At 38.0% G+C, this 21,418-nt stretch overlaps 1 pseudogene; it reads left to right on the forward strand.

Annotated features, from left to right (window-relative positions):
* Window positions 1-576: 576 nt before the first annotated feature.
* Window positions 577-18,265, forward strand: LOC125250942 (annotated as a pseudogene).
* Window positions 18,266-21,418: the final 3,153 nt, after the last annotated feature.

A 21,418-nucleotide genomic window follows, 5' to 3' on the forward strand; every position in this document is an offset into this window, starting at 1 on the left:
TGTCAATATTACAGGTTTAAGCATCATTTTTAAGACTTTGCATGTAACTCTGATGTCTTGTGAATTTGTTCTAAATAAAAATTGAAAGAACCATGTGTAACTATAAACTACTGCTGATTGCACGCCTATCACGCCTACTTTTTTTTTTTTTTTTTTTGTGCAAACAAATGAATTTAATTAGATAAAATAGACTTTTGCTAAATTACTTTGATATCAATGGCATTATTTTTTCTTTAAAATGTTATCTTAAAATGCCATCGACTAGGTTGTTGCATTGACCAATCACTAACCAGCATGGAAATGTTTGTATAGTATTAATAAAGGCCTGATATACATAACCAAAATAAGAATAAACAGTTATTTAAAGAAATATCACCACATTTGTCTTTAAGGAACACCATTGTATTTTTATTATGATAAGAAAAATGAGTTTTACCACAAAACAGGGTTTTTTGTCGTATCGATAGCAATTTTTTTTTTTTTTTTTTTTTTTTATAAAATACTGACGTGTAATGCATTGGAAAACAGTGTGTGAGCTCCATCTACTGGCAGATTTTTGGATATAGTACATATAACAAACTGGCAACAGGTTAAATTACTTTCAGTTTCTCAGCGCAGAACAAGGAAACTTACGGACGTACCAGTGACGTGTCATTTGCTTACATAGATTGAGTGGAAATGAAGTGAGTATTTTAGGTGGCTCAGAGCCGGTACAACTGCCTTTGCGGATCATACTCTATTTAATAGGCTACTTAATAGTTGTTATGCTGATAGCAACACAGATAAGTTTTGGGTTCTCATCAAAAGGTGAGTCACCGTGACAAACCTGTTTTGAGAAGCTGAAACTTAGTGTTATCCAGTCGTTTTATGTATCTGTGTGTATGTTGAGTAAAATGGCAGAAGCCAGTATTTTAGTAGCTGAGGATCAGTTCAGCTGTTCAATCTGTCTGGATCTACTGAAGGATCCGGTGACCATCCCCTGTGGACACAGTTACTGTATGGGCTGCATTACAGACTGCTGGAATAAAGATGATCAGCAAGGAGTTTACAGCTGCCCTCAGTGCAGACAGACTTTCACCCCAAGACCTGCTTTAAACAAGAATGTGATGTTTGCTGAGATGGTGGAAAAACTGAAGAAGACCAAAGTCCAAACTGCTCCTCCTGCTGAACCTGGAGATGTGGAGTGTGATGTCTGCTCTGGAAAAAAACTCAAAGCTGTCAAGTCCTGTCTGATGTGTCTGAACTCTTACTGTCAAAGTCACCTGGAACAACATGACAGTTTCTTTAAAAATAAGACACATCATTTGATTAATGCCACTGGACAACTGAAGGAGATGATCTGTCCTCAACATGATAGACTGATGGAGGTTTACTGTCGCACTGACCAGCGATGTGTTTGTTTTCTCTGTACGATGGATGAACAACACGCAAATCATCATACTGTTTCAACTAAAGCAGAGAGGACAGAGAAACAGGTAGGAAAAGCACATATCACTGTATAAATGCTAATGTGTCGTCATCATGACGTATTCCCAGTGGTGAACGCAAAGCATTTTGGGAATCAAACATACATAAGGCGCCAGACTTCTTTGCATGGAGGGAAGAACGCAGTGTTCAAGATGCCGTCTACCTGCTGTGTTATACAGTAACTTCAAGTCGCTGCAGCAGGCCCAGGTCTTTTTTACAGATGGATGGGTCCAGGACCTGGAGATTGTAAAAGTGGGGCAGAAAACTGGCAACAGTTGTGTATGTTGTGTTTCATTGTGAGTGTACACAAATAAGTAAACACTTTGCAGTTTGAAACATGTCCTGTATGAACAAAATGACGGGAGTATGTTTTTATGTTTCCACTGTTCAATCGCGCCCGCGCCCCTCACACATACACGCTGGTTTGATGAATTCTGACTGCACGCAGATAGATGAGAGAGAGCGAGGAGTGTGGTGCTTAAAACATTAGCATACCTTTGAACGGACGACGGTTTTCTGCCCCACTTTTACAATCTCCAGGTCCTGGACCCATCCATCTGTAAAAAAGACCTGGGCCTGCTGCAACTTCGTGTGTGTATGCACTAACACTTAATATCATGTAGTTGTGTGTGTGTGTGTGTGTGTGTGTAATAAACTTTATATATATATATATATATGGGTGCTGGAAGTTGGGCAACAGTTTGACGTCGCTCTGCTCTTAAGGATCCAGTCCTTTGATTCCCTTTATTTTCTCGTCATATCTCGTCTTTGCATTAGGATTTCGTTTAAGGCAGTATGGTCCGACAATGTTTTCTTTAGCCCGCTGCATTTTGTAGGATTTTATTCTGTTTTTCACGCTAATTTTTAATTATTTTCATGCCAGAACACTAGCCTGCTATGCCAGCCCATATAAACTGGCCAAACATACCCATAATTCTTTGTGTTCTGATGACGTTGCCGACCAGTTGGTCACATGTCTTAGCAATCTCTATCCACCTGTTTCCGCGGGGCGCTACTGTAAAAGAGAACGTGGGTACAACTTCCGGTGAGGCGGCGGAAGCAGCCTACCAATGGTATTTTGTGTGCTAATTAGCGAAGAGGCTAAGTGTTTTTTGGATCATTGTTTACTTTGTAAAGTTGCAAATCTTTATGAGAGATGTCCTTACGGTGCTCAGGGACAACATCTCAGTTTACTACATTATTAGTTAATAATATCACAATACAATAAACGTGCCCTTAATTGCTCTTTACTTTACTGACCTTCCACAAAAGTGCTGCTGCATGACTAGAAGAGCATCCTGACCCTGCAATACATGAACAACCCCCTGTCTGTAGTACTTCACCTGTCACTGATGCTAGCACCAAAGCCTTATGATGTGATATTATTGACTCCTAACCATAGACTGTAAAAAAAGATGGACGACGCGACGCCGCTTCCTTCCATTGTATTGAACTGAAGCCAAAATGGGCTGATGAATGGGCGCTGACACGTTACGCAATACGTCAAAAAAAAAAAAAAGTTTGGAGCCTGGGCATGCGCAGAAGGAATCGTCAGTGGAGCCGGAGGCGGAGTCGCGATATCAAACTTCCGCCCAGACGACTGCGTCATCATTCATGTATTTTAAATAGACTATAAAAATTATACACAATTTAAAAGTCTACCTATAAAATAATAGGCTATTCTGTTTCTAGAGCAATAATATTTTTGAAACAGCAAATTCAGTAAATAAAATCAATATAATATGCCACTAGAAACAACTCTAAATCGTCAGAAACGGTCCTGCCATTTTAAATCAAGTTCAACTAACGTTACAGGAGATCGATTGCTGTAATTAGAGTAAGCTATCATTAGTTTTGTCCTGCTAATTATTATTTTATACCCATAAAAATAATAAGTAACTGCCAGATAATGATCACCTGCTTTTTCCCGACATGATTAACATTAGGTGCGTTATCTTAACTAATAACATTTATTAATTAGCTTATAACGCCCACATTTGATGTTACAGAAAAAAAGTTCAGTGATCCGTCAGATCCTGTAGGTCGGTTAGGACAGTTTACTGCTGAACAACTCATTTTGTTGGTGTTAAATAACAAAGAAATCGAAAATTAACAGTTAATACATCTTCAGTCTCCCCTCGAAGCTCCGACAGTCCTCAGACAAGCTGTCAATCAACTTCGAATCATGACGACACGCCCCGTTTTTATAGCATCAAATTGCTAGCTAAAATCTAAATCATCACAAAAACGAACAATTGAATATATATAAGTGTGATAACTACCTTAAATGACCAAAACCATCTTTCAGAAAGTTTTATTTGAAGCAGAATTTATTTTTAAGTTTTCACTGAAGTCTCATTCGACTGCATTGAGAGGGCGGGGTTTATGACCTGTACTGCATCCAGCCTCCAGGGGGCGATCAAAGAGCCCGTGGCTTCACTTTTCAGAACGTATGAGACACACCCGCTCCTAACGTGTCGTGCGTGCCAGAGCCAGTCGCGTTTCCACTGTCATATGTGCGATGCTAAAGGCTACTTATGTTAACCATTGCGATAATACACACGTTTATGGAAAATATCAGAGACTGCTTGAGGAACGAAGACAATTCTTATGTGATTATAATCGTGTATTTAATTGGTTTAATGTTTTATCTGTCTCTTCCCTGTGCCTGTTGATTCCTGACAAATGCATATCTTTCATAGTCTGGCTATCACCAGACCAAGCTCAATTTAAAATTGAACATTGGTCTGGGGAGTTTGCTATGTATTTCCTACTGCACAAGAGGCGTGATCAACGAGCATTAGTCACGCAATTGGATAGTCCTTCAACCAATCAGATCAACGATCCGGGTGACGTACTTTGTAGAGCGATGCGAAAACTCCAGACAGGTTTACCGTGTCTCAATCAGCATCGAGCGATTTTTGCAGGTTGTGCAAAAAAACATGAAAGTGATCGGTATTTACACCCACTCGAGCAATTTGTTTGCTAACTAAAGAAGTCATTCAGCATCGTCGAGAGGTTGAAAGGCGACTCTGATACTGTTCTGGTTCAGTGTAAATGAACGCGGAATATAGCCGCCCTAAACTACCTCATTGTCATGACAACCAAAAAGATTTCCAGTCAGCTCAGGCGCCGCGAGATTCAAGAAGCAGGGAGACGAAACATAGAGCAAATAATAAAAATATTGTCTACCATCAAGGGGCATTGAAGTAAAAGAGTCCTGTACTCACATCGTGAAGCAAACCACCAAAATAACAGCAGAGAATCGTCGTGTGTCATCAATCGCCGTTTGTAATCTTCCTATGAAGTGACTGTTGGAGTCAACGCTCTGCTACATTTCTCTCAGATAAGGTAAATGCTTAACACAATCGGCGTCACTGTGATTGTGCATTGTTATTTTGGAGAGACGGGTAGATCAGATAGAGTTTGAAAGCTGCTTGCCGTCGCTTCTCTGTCGTCATCGTGTTATACCCGCCAATAGCGAGCAAGGTGGAAAAGCCAGTCTGTGATTGGTTCCCGCAAAAGTGTAACAGCGCAGCAGAAGTGAATGCACGGGTTTCCAGACTGAGTTGCCGAGCGAAATCAAATCGCCGGCAGATCAGGCTGGGTTTACCCAGACTATATCTTTCACAGATTCACACACTACGGTTAACTCGTATAACTCATAACTCCTGTTGTCTTCTCATGAGCTCCCTCTGTTGCTCTGGCTGAAAGGATCAGGATGGATAAGACGGGAGAGATCGCGCAAACGTCCTCGGATTGCAATCATCGCATAATTTAGAGGAAAATACATAGAAATGCTCAAAAAAGTGACGTAAACATAGGGTATGTTATCAATATATTTCTAAATGTGTAAGCCTTTGGATTTAAAAGCCTTAGTGGAGTTGTTTTTTGCATTCTTGTGATCGCAAATAAAAGGAAGCAGGCGCAACTGAATAGGTCTGTGTTTTCTTTTTATGTCAATATAAATATCAGTTAGATTCAGCATGATTGATGTGCACTCCTGACATAAATTAATAAATTACTATTACTGTAACATTTTTTATTGTAAAACATTGTTCAAATATTGATGCCGGAATCTTAAATCTTTAAGTAAAAAACAAACGTTCGCAAGTTTGGATCGTTAAATCTTGAATTACTGTCAACTGTTGAATGAATGAGTGTCACGTCTAGCTTGTTTACTTAGAACCGGAAGACACTCCCACGTTTGACGCAAGGCCTCATGGGGCGTAGGAAACTTGTGGATACAATAAAATCTAATACTGAAAAATACACGTCATATGAAGAGGAACCAGACAATTTTGCAGAAATAGCAGCACAAACTTCAACATGCAGATTAATGTTGTTCTAACTGTAAAAGGATTAGTTTACACAGGATTAGTTTTTTTTTTCACTCGCATGTTGTACCAAATCTATTTTTCTTTCGTGGATTCTTTCTATAGTGCAATCAATGAATGAGGACAGAAGCTTTCAAGCTTCAAAGTACTATAAAAGTATCATAATGCTGGTCAATACAATGTATGTGCTATATTACAAGTCTTCCATGATATCTTATGTGTAGAAAAGACCAAAATGAAAGTTGTTTTTCACTGATAATTCCTTTTCTCCAACAATCTGAAATGTATGGAAATTGCAAGTGCCAATGCTGTTTGCCCTCAAATGCTGTCAAAACAGTGTTTTTATAGCCTGTAAAAATTTAGTTAATCTCAAGACTGAATGTTGGAAAAGAGAAAGATTATCAGTGAATAATGACTTAATCTATTGTATGACATAAAGACTTTTTGTCATTTTGTACAGGAAACTCAGCATGGATTTAATCCCTTTCACTTTTATTATAGAAAACAGTGTATATATATATTTTTTATAAATGAAATAAAGTCATACGGGTTTCAAACAACATGAGGGCGACTAAATGATGACAGAATTTTCATTTTGTGTGAACTAACACTTTAAAGAGGGTTGCTAATGTTTACTGTTATCTGTTACAGAAACTTTTGGGTGACATTAAAAAAAAGTTCCAGAAGAGAATCCAGAAAAGAGAGAAGGAGCTTCAGGAGCTGAAAGAGGCTGTGAAGACACACAAGGTGAGTTTTAAGGCTTTATCAAGTAATGTTTCCAGTTCTGTCAGGACTTCAGCCACTGAGAAGCCCAGTGTTGAGACCCTGATTTGTGTTGTCTGATCGTCTGTGTCCTAACAGCGCTCTGCACAGGCAGCAGTGGAGAACAGTGAGAGGATCTTTACTGAACTGATCCACTCCATTGAGAGAAGCCGCTCTGAGGTGAAACAGTTGATCAGAGATTGAGAAAAGGCCACAGTGAGTCGAGCTGAAGGACTCTTGAAGCGACTGGAGCAGGAGATTGATGATCTGAGGAGGAGAGATGCTGAGCTGAAGCAGCTTTCACACACAGACAATCACATCCATTTCCTACAGGTAAGTGAGATATGGTAAACGTGAACTTTAGGATGATATTATTACAGGGAGGTCATTAGGGTTAAACCAACTAAAACATAACCTTTAATTGCCTAAACTGAAAAATAATTAGCAGTTGTTTTCTGACAGGGATGGTGTTGATAAGGTAAGTTTTGTGTCATGATCAATATGTAATGATCTCTTTGAACAGAGAAGCTATCAACCTGTCATCTAAACAATTTTTAAAAAGTTCTAAATGTGATCACTGGAAAGATTTACTTATTCAATTCTGTTTTTTTTTTTTTTTAGAGTTTCCAGTCTCTCTCTGTTCCTCCAGCATCCACAGACAGCATCAATGTCAGTTCTCTTGTCTCTTATGATGATATAGGAAAATCTGTGACTCTGCTAAGAGGAAAACTTGAGGACCTCTGCAATGAGGAGATAAAAATGATATCTGGTAAAGGTAAAGTACTGATGTATCATATAAAAACCTCAAAAACAAGCTAAGACAATATTATTAAAGGGTTAGTTCACCCAAAAATGAAAATTATGTCATTAATGACTCACCCTCATGTCGTTCCAAACCCGTAAGACCTCCATTCATCTTCGGAACACAGTTTAAGATATTTTAGATTTAGTCCGAGAGCTTTCTGTCCCTCCATTGAAAATGTATGTACGGTATACTGTCCATGTCCAGAAAGGTAATAAAAACATCATCAAAGTAGTCCATGTGACATCAGTGGGTTAGTTAGAATTTGTTGAAGCATCGAAAATACATTTTGGTCTAAAAATAACAAAAACTACGACTTTATTCAGCATTGTCTTCTCTTCCGGGTCTGTTGTCAATCCGCGATCACGACTCCGCAGTGACGCTGCTTGTGTCAGCGGTTGCTGCTGTGTAGGAGCTTCTTCCATCGCTCTTAGTTCTTTGTCCGTGTATTCGGGTTCAAATAAATATGGTTGAGCAAAAAAATGCAAGTCTTCCTCTGTGTCGAAATCCTTACACATGTTTGCGAAGGTTGTTTACAGCGTGCGTCTCCCTCAGACTGTAAACGAAGCTTGGGCGCACCAGATAACACGTCAGCAGCGTCACTGCGGAGTCGTGAACGCGGATTAACAACAGACCCGGAAGCGAAGACAATGCTGAATAAAGTAGTAGTTTTTGTTATTTTCGGACCAAAATGTATTTTCGATGCTTCAACAAATTCTAACTAACCCACTGATGTCACATGGACTACTTTGATGATGTTTTTATTACCTTTCTGGACATGGACAGTATACCGTACATACATTTTCAATGGAGGGACAGAAAGCTCTCGGACTAAATCTAAAATATCTTAAACTGTGTTCCGAAGATGAACAGAGGTCTAACAGGTTTGGAACGACATGAGGGTGAGTCATTAATGACATAATTTTCATTTTTGAGTGAACTAACCCTTTAATGGAGTTGATTTAATATTGTCTTTACATGTGAATTACACCATATATGTCGTTTTTTCATTAGTGACATACATCGGGATCATTACCACAACTGAACCCAAGTCCAGAGATGAGTTCTTGCAATGTAAGTGTTACTAAGAAAAAGCAAACACAAACTGTCAGACATTTATGAATCCTCAAGAAGTATAAACTTAACTTTAAGTGTATTTTTTTTGCCTCATTCAGATTCCCCTCAGCTCACCCTGGATTCAAACACTGCACATAAATACATCCGTCTGTCTGAAGGCAACAAAGTGGCTACTTTTATTGGGGCTGACCAGCAGTACCCTGTTCATCCGGACAGATTTTATGATTTTTCTCAGGTGTTGTGTAGAGAGAGTGTGTGTGGACGCTGTTACTGGGAGGTTGAGTGGAGTGGGGGTGTGGGAATATCAGTGTCATATAAGAGCATCAGCAGGAAGGGAGATAGTGATGATTGTGTCTTTGGATTTAATGATCAGTCCTGGAGATTGTCCTGCTCTGACTCCAGGAGTGCATTCAGACACAATAAGAAAGAAATTGATCTCCCTGTGGTCTCCAGCTCCTCTAGAATAGGAGTGTATGTGGATCACAGAGCAGGAATTCTGTCCTTCTACAGAGTCTCTCATTACACAATGACCCTCATCCACAGAGTCCAGACCACATTCACTCAGCCGCTCTATCCAGGGTTTGGAATCAATTTAGGATCAACACTGAAACTGTCGTCTTAAAAGATTCTATGTCATATTACAGGTTTAAGCATCATGATAAAAGGCATGGGTATATGTTGTTAGCAGTGTCCTCTCTCCCATCATTCCAGGTAACTATCCCACATACATTTGAATCTGGACACTGATTTACCACAAACTGTGCAGTAAATCTGTGGCTGATGCCAATCAATCAATCAATCAATCAATCAAAACTGCTCTATAAGCTATATGGATCTATTGAAGGATCCAGTGAACATCTCCTGTGGACACTGTAACTATGAGCTATTATTGATGAATTATGAATGGACTGCTTTGCTGCTAGTATTCACAACTATGTACTTCAAATCACTGAACTCTTAATTTTTAAATATCTGAAATTAACTCAGATGTCTTATGAATTTGTTAAATAAAATAAAAAAAAAATTACTTTGATACTAAGGACATTGTTAATTGTTTTTCATTATAAAGTTATTTTATAAATGTCATCGACTGGGTTGCTGTATTTGGCCAATCAGATACTAGCAAAAAAATGTTTTATAATGACGCAATAAAGCTCAAATGTAATAAGCCTGATGTACACAACTAATAACAAAAATGAGAATAAACAGTTAACTTAGGCCTATTTAATAAAAATATCAACACATTTGATGACGCCATTGTATTGTTTTTTAAGATAACATGAGGTTAGCCACATATTTGTATGGTTCTTGAAAATAAACAGATAGAAAAAGAGCACAAATAATGTTTTGTCTTACTTATTTTACCATACAGTAGTTAAATGGATCACAATTAATTAATTTTGCTGTTTCAATTTATGATTTTATATTCTATTACTAAAATAATGACATTTCTTACCTATATGTAACACTGGCCCAACTAGTACTAGGGCAGGCATTGAAAAACTGCGTTTGAGCGCCCCCTAGGCTAGGCTACTGTCTGTTCCATTTTAGCTGTGTGTTTTCACAAACTTCACTGGTGACCTACTTTCAATTTCTCAAACGCAGAACCAGGGAACGCTTCAGTATCACATAGATAGAAACTTAAGGTCTTAGTGTGGGCTATATATAATTTTGTATATATGCTGTGGAAAATTGGAAGTGAAAATTTAAGGTTCTCAGTCAGGACCCAGCTGTTTGTGGATCTGCTGAATCTCGTGTATTCAGTGGGTTGCTTGCTACATAGCCTATTATATAGGCTACTATGCTATGTGCAACGCTAGTGAATGATCTCAGAGAAGCAGTCAGACTCCCATGTATTCTTTATGATCAAAAGGCGAGTCACACCTTACAAACACCTGTTTTGCACACGTCTCGAGACAGGAAGCATTTCTCAGTTGAGAGAAATCGAAACTTAAGTGTTGTTCAGCGGTTGTCTAGCTGTATCTGTGTGCTCGTGCTGTGAAATGGCAGAATCCCGTATTTCAGACGAAGATCAGTTCAGCTGTTCAGTCTGTCTGGATCTACTGAAGGATCCAGTGACCATCCCCTGTGGACACAGTTACTGTATGAGCTGCATTACAGATTGCTGGAATAAAGAGGATCAGACGAGAGTTTACACCTGCCCTCAGTGTAGACAGACCTTCACTCCAAGACCTGCTTTAAACAAGAATGTGATGCTGGCTGAAATGGTGGAGAATCTGAAGAAGAAAAAGGTCAAAACAGCTCGTCCTGCTCTCAGTTATGCTGGACCTGGAGATGTGGGGTGTGACTTCTGTACTGGAAGGAAACGCAAAGCTGTGAAGTCCTGTCTGGTGTGTCTGAACTCTTACTGTCAAAATCACTTCAAGTGTCATGAAGAATCTCCTTTAAAGAAACGACACAAAGTGACTGATGCCACTGGACGACTGCAGGAGATGATCTGCCCTCAACACAACAGACTGCTCGAGGTTTTTTGTCGCACTGACCAGCGATGTATTTGTTTGATGTGTACGATGGATGAACACAAAAATCATGATACTGTTTCTTCTGAAGCAGGGAGGACAGAGAAACAGGTATGAAATGAAAATGCTTTTAATTAATTGATTGCTTTTCAAATTAAATGACATGAATGTGATCACAAGTTAAGACTTGGCTATATTGTTATTGTTGTTGTTCATAACAGCATTTTTCCAATGGGTGATTAACATTGGTATGCTTAGAGATAAATTGTTGAGAGTTTTGTTGCTGCAGCGCATATAGGCTAGGGAATGAATGAATAGTTATGTTGTCAAGACGAGAGAACTTAAAGGGTTAGTTCACCCAAAAATGAAAATTCTGTCATTAATTACTCACCCTCATGTCCTTCCACACTCGTAAGATATTTTTGATAAAATCTGATGGCTCAGTGAGGCAATTTACACTTTCAATGCCCAGAAAGCTACTAAAGACATATTTAAAACAGTTCTTGTGACTACAGTGGTTCAACCTTAATGTTATGAAGCGACGAGAATACTTTTTGTGCGCCAAAAAAAACTAAATACCGACTTTATTCAACAATATCTAGTTATGGGCGATTTCAAAACACTGCTTCATGAAGCTTTGAAACTTTACGAATCTTTTGTTTTCGAATCAGTAGTTCAAAGCGTGTGTCAAACTGCCAATGTCACGCCCCCAGTGGTGAACCATTGAAATTTCGAAACACTTATGACATGATGCCTCATTTACTGAAATCAGTGACTTAGGCAGTTTGATACACTCCGAACCACTGATTCAAAACAAAAGATTCATAAAGCTTCGAAGCTTCATGAAGCAAGTGTTTTGAAATCGCTCATCACTAGATATTGTTGAATAAAGTTGTTATTTTGTTTTTTTGGCGCACAAAAAGTATTTTCGGCGCTTCATAACATTTAGGTTGAACCACTGTAGTCACATTAATTGTTTTAAATATGTCTTTAGTAGCTTTCTGGGCATTGAAAGTGTTAATTATCTTGTTGTCCATGCAGGCCTTATTGAGCCATCGGATTTTATCAAAAATATCTTAATTTGTATTCCGAAGATGAACAAAGGTCTTACGGGTTTGGAATGAAATGAGGGTGAGTAATTAATGACAGAATTTTCATTTTTGGGTGAACTAACCCTTTAATCTGGAATATTGCAGCCAGCCATACCAAAATTACGTTTGTTTTTCACGAGTCTCTGTCTTCAAGTCCAAGACTAGAGTCAGTTGTTCACGAGTCCAAGTCAGGTTGCCAGAAAGTCGCAAGTCATTTTTTGTGACTTAAGTGAGACTAGAGTCCAAGTTGTAGACTCGAGTTTCCATCTCTGTTAATAGCCTAGTATAGTATTTTATTAGCATGTTAGTTCTGGCTCTGGGTTATTTGTCATGTGTTTATTTTTCTTTCTTATTGTGAGTTCTTTGTCAGAGCAATGGAAAGGTGAACAAAAGTAATTGTTTCATGAAAATATTTAATGTAATAGATAAATTCCAGTATAAAAAATATCTAGATGTAGTATGTCAAATCTATTGAGAGAAAACTGAAGGCTTCTAATGTTTAAATTTATTTGTTCATCCTCTCAGAAACGGGTTGGAGAAACAATAATAATATTACAGAAGAGAATTCAAGAGAGGCAAGCAAAGATCCAGGAGCTGAGAGAATCTGTGCAGACTCACAAGGTAAGTTTTGAAAAGAGGAGGAAAATAACTGTCAGATTGAATGGATTGATTTTAGTGGTTCTCTGTCTGTGTGTCCCAACAGCGCTCTGCACAGGCGGCAGTGGAGGACAGTGAGAGGATCTTCACTGAACTGATCCGTTCTATTGAGAAAAGCCGATCTGAGGTCACACAGATGATCAGAGATCAGGAAAAGGCTGCAGTGAGTCGAGTTGAAGAACAACTGGAGCGACTGAAGCAGGAGATTGATGATCTGAAGAGGAGAGAAGCTGAGCTGGAGCAGCTTTCACACACAGACAATCACATCCATTTCCTACAGGTTTAGAATGATTTTAGTATTATGGCTGTTTTTGCAGACTCTTTAATAGACATTTGAATTGAGACGCCATTATAGTTTACTGTTTAAGGGTAGGGACACACCAAACCGATGCTAAAGAACTAGCACTGATAAAAGCCGACTGCGAGAGAACTACAGCCGACTGTCAGCCAGCACGCGCGTCCTGCGCCTGCGTGTAAAGAGACCGCTGTCTATTTTAGGCTTATTCATCTATATTCGTAATTCTGAAAGGGAGACTGGCACTGCAGGCTGCAGATAAACAAACCGTAAACAAAGTAGCACATGCTTACCATTTTGAATATCATTCATGCTGATCACTTTCTATATTCCACTCGGCTCACGTCAATATTAAACATTCGCCCAGTAACAGGTAGGCTACATGATGTAAAATTAGAACAGCCTTCTGTCTGTACTGCCTTGAATTGTTCGCTCACTGTTTTGCTATTATTTTCGCGCTTCGACTCGTTCACTAAACTGATCTCTCTCTCTTGCCCGATGTCCCGACACCAATTCTACATGTTGAGCTGACGGCATCCTAGAGCCAACATTGCCCGACGGCCGACCATCAGCTTGGTGTGTCCCGGGCTTAAAGGTTACTTCACCCAAAAATGAAAATTCTGTCATTAATTACTCACCCTCATGTCGTTCCAAGACCTTAGTTTATCTTCGGAACGCAAATTAAGATATTGTTGATGAAATTCGAGCGGTATATGACTAGTCCATAGACAGCAATATAATCAACACTTTCAAGGTCCTAAAATGTACTTAAAGGTGCTAAAGAGGATGTTTTGTTTTATACATTTTTGCAATATTACTTGAAACTGTCTTTACTAACTGATAAAAGACTATTTATTAGGTGCGCTGAAAGGAATAATATTAATATACATCATCTGTGCACGAGGTAGGGCCTTAAAAACATCAGCCAATCGTTTACGCGATCATCGCTTAAACGATTGGCCCTCTGGCTTGTCAATCATTGCCGTGACGTTCCTTGTGAGAGACGTGCGCGGATTGGCCCTCTGGCTTGTCAATCACTGCCATGACGTTCCTTGTGAGAGACGAGCGCGGCTGTGCGCTCCAGTAACTTTCCACACTCCACGGGCGCTGCATGCAAAGTTTTTGTCAGGAGACAGGAGTAACAACTGCAGATTATGAGTTACCTGCGGTGAGTCCGACATAATGAATCCACGAACACGACACAGCGAATGCCGGGGGTAAACACTCGTGTTCCAATACTTGTGCACGAGTTTTGGGAGGCGTTCCCTTGAAATGAGCTGTGAAGGAGGGGGGTTGTTCTTACGCATGCGCTCATTTCAAAAACTCAGTAACAGTCTTTGGTTTCTCAGTCGACGAAAAGATCCTCTTTAGCACCTTTAAGACATCGTTAAAACCAGGGGTGTCCAGTCCAGCTTCTGGAGGGCCATTGTCTGCAGAGTTCAGCTCCAACCCCAATTAAACACACCTGAACCAGCTAATCAAGGTCTTACTAGGCATACTAGAAACTTCCAGGCAGGTGTGTTGAGGCAAGTTGGAGCTAAACTCTGCAGGACAGTGGCCCTCTAGGACCAACTTTGGACACATAATCACGTTCATGGTTCTCTGTGTCAGTTTTGTTTTATTTATTTATTACATTTGTATGATTTAATAAATTATTAGCTTTTTGTCAACTCACAAACCCCCCCCCACAGTGATGATTTCACTGTAATGTATCAGTCATACACTGTGTGATTCATATTTACCATGTCTGTTGTCTTTTTGTATATATAGAGTTTCCAGTCTGTTTCTGTCCCTCCTGCACCGACAGACGACACTGTCCGTTCTGGCTTGTCTTATGATGACGTGAGAAGCTCTGTCTCTGAGTTAAGAAGTAAATTTAAGAATTTCTGCAAAGAGGAGATGGAAAAGTTATCTGGTAAAGGTAAAGTACAGACTCATAAAACAGAGTACAACAAAATGAATGAATAAATATTGTGTGGATGTGAATAGAAAAATAATTATTATTAATAATTAATATATTATTGTTTTTGGAATAAATATTATAGATACTTTTATCAGCACAAATCACACTTTAAATATCTGTTTGTTTCTGTAGCGCAATACATTCAAATCTGCTTAGTCACTGGACCCAGAACAAGAGAGGACTTCTTACACTGTAAGTGTTATAAATATTAATACAAATAAAGCAAACACAGGCAAATATACATACTTAAAGGTGAAGGGTTTCATTTCTGTGTCACTATCAGCACCAAACTTTATTGCAGTGCTCTGACATAGCAGTTTGTGTAGGCCTGTCACGATAACTACTTTTTGTTGTGTAATATATCGTTCCAGAAATAATTGCAATAAACTATATTATTGTCATTTTAAGACCATTTTATTTCACTGAATATATACAGTACAGTCCAAAAGTTTGGAACCACTAAGATTTTTAATGTTTTTAAAAGAAGTTTCGTCTGCTCACCAAGGCTACATTTATTTAATTAAAAATACAGTAAAAACAGTAATATTGTGAAATATTATTACAATTTAAAATAACTGTGTACTATTTAAATATATTTGACAAAGTAATTTATTCCTGTGATGCAAAGCTGAATTTTCAGTATCGTTACTCCAGTCTTCAGTGTCACATGATCCTTCAGAAATCATTCTAATATGCTGATTTGCTGTTCAATAAACATTTATGATTATTTTCAATGTTGAAAACAGTTGTGTACTTTTTTTTCAGGATTCCTTGATGAATAGAAAGTTCAAAAGAACAGCATTTATCTGAAATACAAAGCTTCTGTAGCATTATACACTACCGTTCAAAAGTTTGGGGTCAGTAAGAATTTTCATTTTTATTTTTTTGAAAAGAAATTAAAGAAATGAATACTTTTATTCAGCAAGGATGCATTAAATCAATCAAAAGTGGCAGTAAAGACATTTATAATGTTACAAAAGATTAGATTTCAGATAAACACTGTTCTTTTGAACTTTCTATTCATCAAATAATCCTGAAAAAAAATATTGTACACAAATATGTTGTACAATTGTACACATTCAATGTTTCTTGAGGAGCAGATCAGCATATTAGAATGATTTCTGAAGGATCATGTGACACTGAAGACTGGAGTAATGATGCTGAATATTCAGCTTTAATCACAGGAATAAATTACTTTGTGAAATATATTCAAATAGAAAACAGTTATTTTAAATTGTAATAATATTTCACAATATTACTGTTTTTACTGTATTTTTAATTAAATAAATGTAGCCTTGGTGAGCAGACGAAACTTCTTTTAAAAACATTAAAGATCTTAGTGGTTCCAAACTTTTGGACTGTACTGTAATCATAATATAACAGCATTCAAATGACAACCAACATTTAATTCATTAGATCATGGAATTGAAGGATCAAAAAAATTATTATCCTAAATAAAAAAACGTAATAAATATAAATATTAATAAATGGTAAATATTTTCTAAAAAAGTGCAAAGTAACAAGTTAAAAAAAAAATTGCAAATGCACAAAAGGCACTATGGAGATTTTACAGATTTTTCCCTAACCTTCTTTTCTCAGTAAAGTAAGTGGTACTGTTGCTGAAAATACAAACCTTACTTAGCAGACAGATGTCCGTATGAACAAAGACATTTATATTTGCACCGGAACAGTGGATTGTGGCTTTGAAATCGAGAGCATTCGAACTTGTTCTTCCAAACTGGTTTCTGTAGTTGTCAAGTCTGTAGTTGTCAGGAAAACACTATATCTCCTCAAATAACGCCTTTTTTTCACCCATCGATGACTACTCTATGTAGGAACTGCAGATGACAGCACGATTGGCAAAATGTTGGTGACATTCAATATCATGTAAACATAATGGGCGATATATTGCGTCACCAAAAATGATTGAGGTCATGTACATATATTGCGCGATAAGTCGATATATTGATTATTGCGACAGGCCTAAGTTTGAGTTTGGGGTTTAGATGAGCTACTCTACAAACTAGTGTTTGAAAGTTGTCATGAAATCAGTCATAATTTTGCAATTCTTTATAAGTAGCCAGGAAAGTAGAATTTGCTTAGTGAGCTGTTAAAGGAAGAAACAATTTGTAAATGTTTTAATTGTTTTGATGATGTGTCTTTATGTCATAGTGATCTCTTCTTTCTTTTTCTTTTTTGACAATGTTGTGCTGCTCATCTTGGCCAGATCACTTCTGCAAAAGAGATTTTTAATCTCAGAAAGTTTTATCTGGTTAAATAAAATGCAATAAATTTGCATTTTTAATAGGCTTTTAGATAAACTTAATAAAATCATTTCACCTGAAAGCTTGTGGAATAGATCAGTGATCTTGTTGTTACCTTTAATTAATGCTTTGACAGTATTACAACATTACTGTACAGTATTACAGTGTTTTTAAAATGCAGATTGTGTGTTTCAGATTCCCATCAGTTTACTCTGGATTCAGAGTCAGTGCATAAAAACCTCCGTCTGTCTGAGGGGAACAGAGTGGCTGCTTGCGCTGCAACAATCCAACTGTATCCTGATCACCCGGACAGATTTGATGTTTGGCCTCAGGTGTTGTGTAGAGAGAGTGTGTGTGGACGCTGTTACTGGGAGGTGGAGTGGAGCGGGACTCGTGGTGTGGGAATATCAGTGTCATATAAGAGCATCAGCAGGAAGGGCAGGGGGGATGAGTGTAAATTTGGAGGTAATGATCAGTCCTGGAGATTGTTTCTGTTTCCCTCTGTATACATAATTAGTCACAATAACATTAAATCTGAACTCCCTGTGGTCTCCAGCTCATCTAGAATAGGAGTGTTTGTGGATCACAGTGCAGGAATTCTGTCCTTCTACTGCGTCTCTGACACAATGACCCTCATCCACAGAGTCCAGACCACATTCACTCAGCCGCTCTATCCGGGGTTTGGCTTAAATCAGGACACATCAGTGAAACTGTGTCATCTAGAAGTATAAATGATATAGAGCTTAAATCATCACAATGATATGACATTCAGATTACGTTATTAATGATTTTAATATTACAATCATTCATTTCTCCATTTCACATTAGCTTTATGAAGATTTTAAATCATTCTCGTGAACTTTTTAGATTGATAAATGCTTTTCTACATTGCACTTTCACAAAACAAAATATAAAAAAACAACTTGATTTAAAAAAAAAAAAAAAAATTTAAGATAACGGTCTGGATTTAATGTTGTTGTTTTTTGTTTTTTTCTAGAAATACCAGGCACAGTACCTGCACTGTGAAATTGTAATATTAATGTGAACACAATTAAATCTATTATTTTGAACGGTTGTTGAATTATTTATTGTGGGTCTTGCTGTGAGTTTAGACCTCACATTTACAGTTCAGACACTATATATGATTGTGGTTTGTAAATTAATAAAACGTGTCATACTTTAAGGGGCTCAGGACCCAGCTGTTTATGGATCTGCTGAATCTCGTGAAGTAGGTTACATTGCCTATTATATACTATGCTATGTGCAACGCTAGTGAATGATCTCAGAGAAGCAGTCATACTCCATGTATGTTCTTCATGATCAAAAGTTGAGTAACAAATACACCTGTTTTGCACATGTCTCAAAACAGGAAATTATGGAAGCACATGTGTAGCACTATTCAATTTAAAATGTAATATGCAAAATGACAATACAATATGTAAAAGGGCAATGCATTTCTGTGTTTAAATTTACATTTTCCATACTATATGTGCAATGTTTGGAGCAAAATGATCAAAATGAAGAGCTGATAGTTTCCTAGTGTTTAAGAGACGTGTGCAAAACAGGTGTGTCTGGTGTGACTCGCTTGTATTTTAGTGCAGATAATAAGGAACATCCACTAAGTGTCAGTCTCATGTTGAAACCAGGACTGGATGATAGACTACATTTAGCAGACACACACACATTAACCCAAAGCAATAAACAATTTTTTTTAGTAACTCACTATTTCAACTGTTAAATAAGCAATATATATACACACACACCGAGCAGAACATTGCCCAAACATCACACTGCCTTTGCCGACTTGCCTTCTTCCCATAGTGCATCCCGGCCATCCACGTGATATAAAAGAAAACGTGATTCATCAGACCAGGCCACCTTCTTCCATTTCTCCGTGGTCCAGTTCTGATGATCATGTGCCCACTGTTGGCGCTTTCGGCGGTGGACAGGGGTCAGCATGGGCACCCTGACTGGTCTGCGGTTATGCAGCCCCATACGTAACAAACTGCGATGCACTGTGTATTTTGACACAGTCTAGCCATCACAATTTGGCCCTTGTGCCCTTGTTTCCTACTTCTAACACATCAACTTTGAAGACAAAATGTTCACTTGCTGCCTAATATATCCCACCCACTAACAGGTGCTGTAATAAGGTATTTGATGGGGAAAAGATGCAAACGTAAAATATATAGTGATTGAATGTTACTGGGGAAAATTGAGGTAAGAAAGTAAATATGTGTACAATAGAGACAAAAACCTGCTAATCAAAATATTTTGAGTTGTCTTTAACTTCACCTACAGGGTTAAAATCCCATTGGCTGCATCATGCTCATTTGCATAGCCCTGCTCAACTTTGTCAGATTGCAAATGGTCTCTGCCACATGTGATACTCGTTAGTACAAAAATCTTGTTGAAAATGAATGATGTCTGGTTGCTGCAGCTACATACTGTGTTTGTTTAAAACACTTTAAAGGTGCCCTAGAACTTCTTTTTAAAAGATGTAATATAAGTCTAAGGTGTCCCCTGAATGTGTCTGTGAAGTTTCAGCTCAAAATACCCCATAGATTTTTTTTAATTCATTTTTTTAACTGCCTATTTTGGGGCATCATTAACTATGCACCGATATATAGGTTGCGGCCCCTTTAATTCTCGTGCTCCCCCGCCCCCGGTGCTCACGATTGCCTTGAACAGCATAAACACAGTTCACACAGCTAATATAACCCTCAAAATGGATCTTTACAAGATGTTCGTCATGCATGCTGCATGCATACATCGGATCATGTGAGTATAGTATTTATTTGGATGTTTACATTTGATTCTGAATGAGTTTGATAGTGCTCTGTGGCTAAAGCTAACATTACACACTGTTGGGGAGATTTATAAAGAATGAAGTTGTGTTTATGAATTATACAGACTGCAAGTGTTTAAAAATGAAAATAGCGACGGCTCTTGTCTCCGTGAATACAGTAAGAAACGATGGTAACTTTAACCACATTTAACAGTACATTAGCAACATGCTAACGAAACATTTAGAAAGACAATTCACAAATATCACTAAAAATATCATGATATCATGGATCATGTCAGTTATTATTGCTCCATCTGCCATTTTTCGCTATTGTTCTTGCTTGCTTACCTGGGGCCCGTTCTTCGTACGTCGCTAACTCAGTTAGCTGGATTTGATTGTTGACGATTTGGCATGATCTTGGATCGTTTGGTTCTTCGAAGCTCATCCTAGACTTGCTGTCATAGCAACAGGTCTGTAAGCTCAAACCTGCTCGGGAGCAGGCTTATTTTATGTAAACAGGATTAGATTGCATCTTTTTAAGCGGAGGTGATGTTTAAAGTCTGTCCCAGCCTCTGCTACTTTCCCACAAGAGTACCCTAATGTAAACCAGGGACAATAATAATGATTTAAAAATAAATTTGCAGATAACACTATAATGCCGTGTAGTGTCATAATATAGACACCGACAGTTTTACTCTGTGAGAGATTCATTCGTGAGGGAATAATTACGTAATATTTTTTATTGGAGTTTTACACACATGATGTACAGATGTCTATGCCGTACATGCATTTGTGCATTTGAACCGCGACATATATTATGGGAGTGGCTTGATGAAGTGCAGGAGATGCAGATAACTTGATCTTGACCCTTAAGAAACTTTAATTAATGCTGTCAAATATGCTTCAAAGGTAAATTAGTTGCTAATTACAACATTGAAATAAACAATTTAATGTACAAATAATAGAAATTGTGAATATAGCCTAAATAATTGGGTAATCATGTAAAAAAAAAAAAATAGTGCACATTTCATTTATCTAACATTTATGTCGTTATCTGTCATTTATTCGCTTGGCTGTTTCCTTATAAATGTCTAGAAATTCGTCAAGTTTTTCGTCAGGTGTCTTTTCTCATTCTATGATGTCATTACGTTGCCGTCTTGACTCCAGCCAATCGCTGCATTGCTGATCAATGTTTCTACTATCGATACATATCCCCTTTTAAGCCAACACATGAACGTGCAATTATCTCAGATAACTCAATCCAGCGATACTAATCATACACAACAGGTGTGTTCGAAGAACCCAATTAGCCGGATCATGATTAGCACGATGATATCATCTTGGATGTGTCATTTGATCTCGGATGTAATAAGTGACGTACAAAGAACGGGCCCCTAGTCTGATAATTCTGCTGTGCACATCCAGATGTTCTGCC

The sequence above is a fragment of the Megalobrama amblycephala genome, linkage group LG17 (assembly GCF_018812025.1).
Source record: "Megalobrama amblycephala isolate DHTTF-2021 linkage group LG17, ASM1881202v1, whole genome shotgun sequence".
Lineage (NCBI taxonomy): Eukaryota > Metazoa > Chordata > Actinopteri > Cypriniformes > Xenocyprididae > Megalobrama > Megalobrama amblycephala.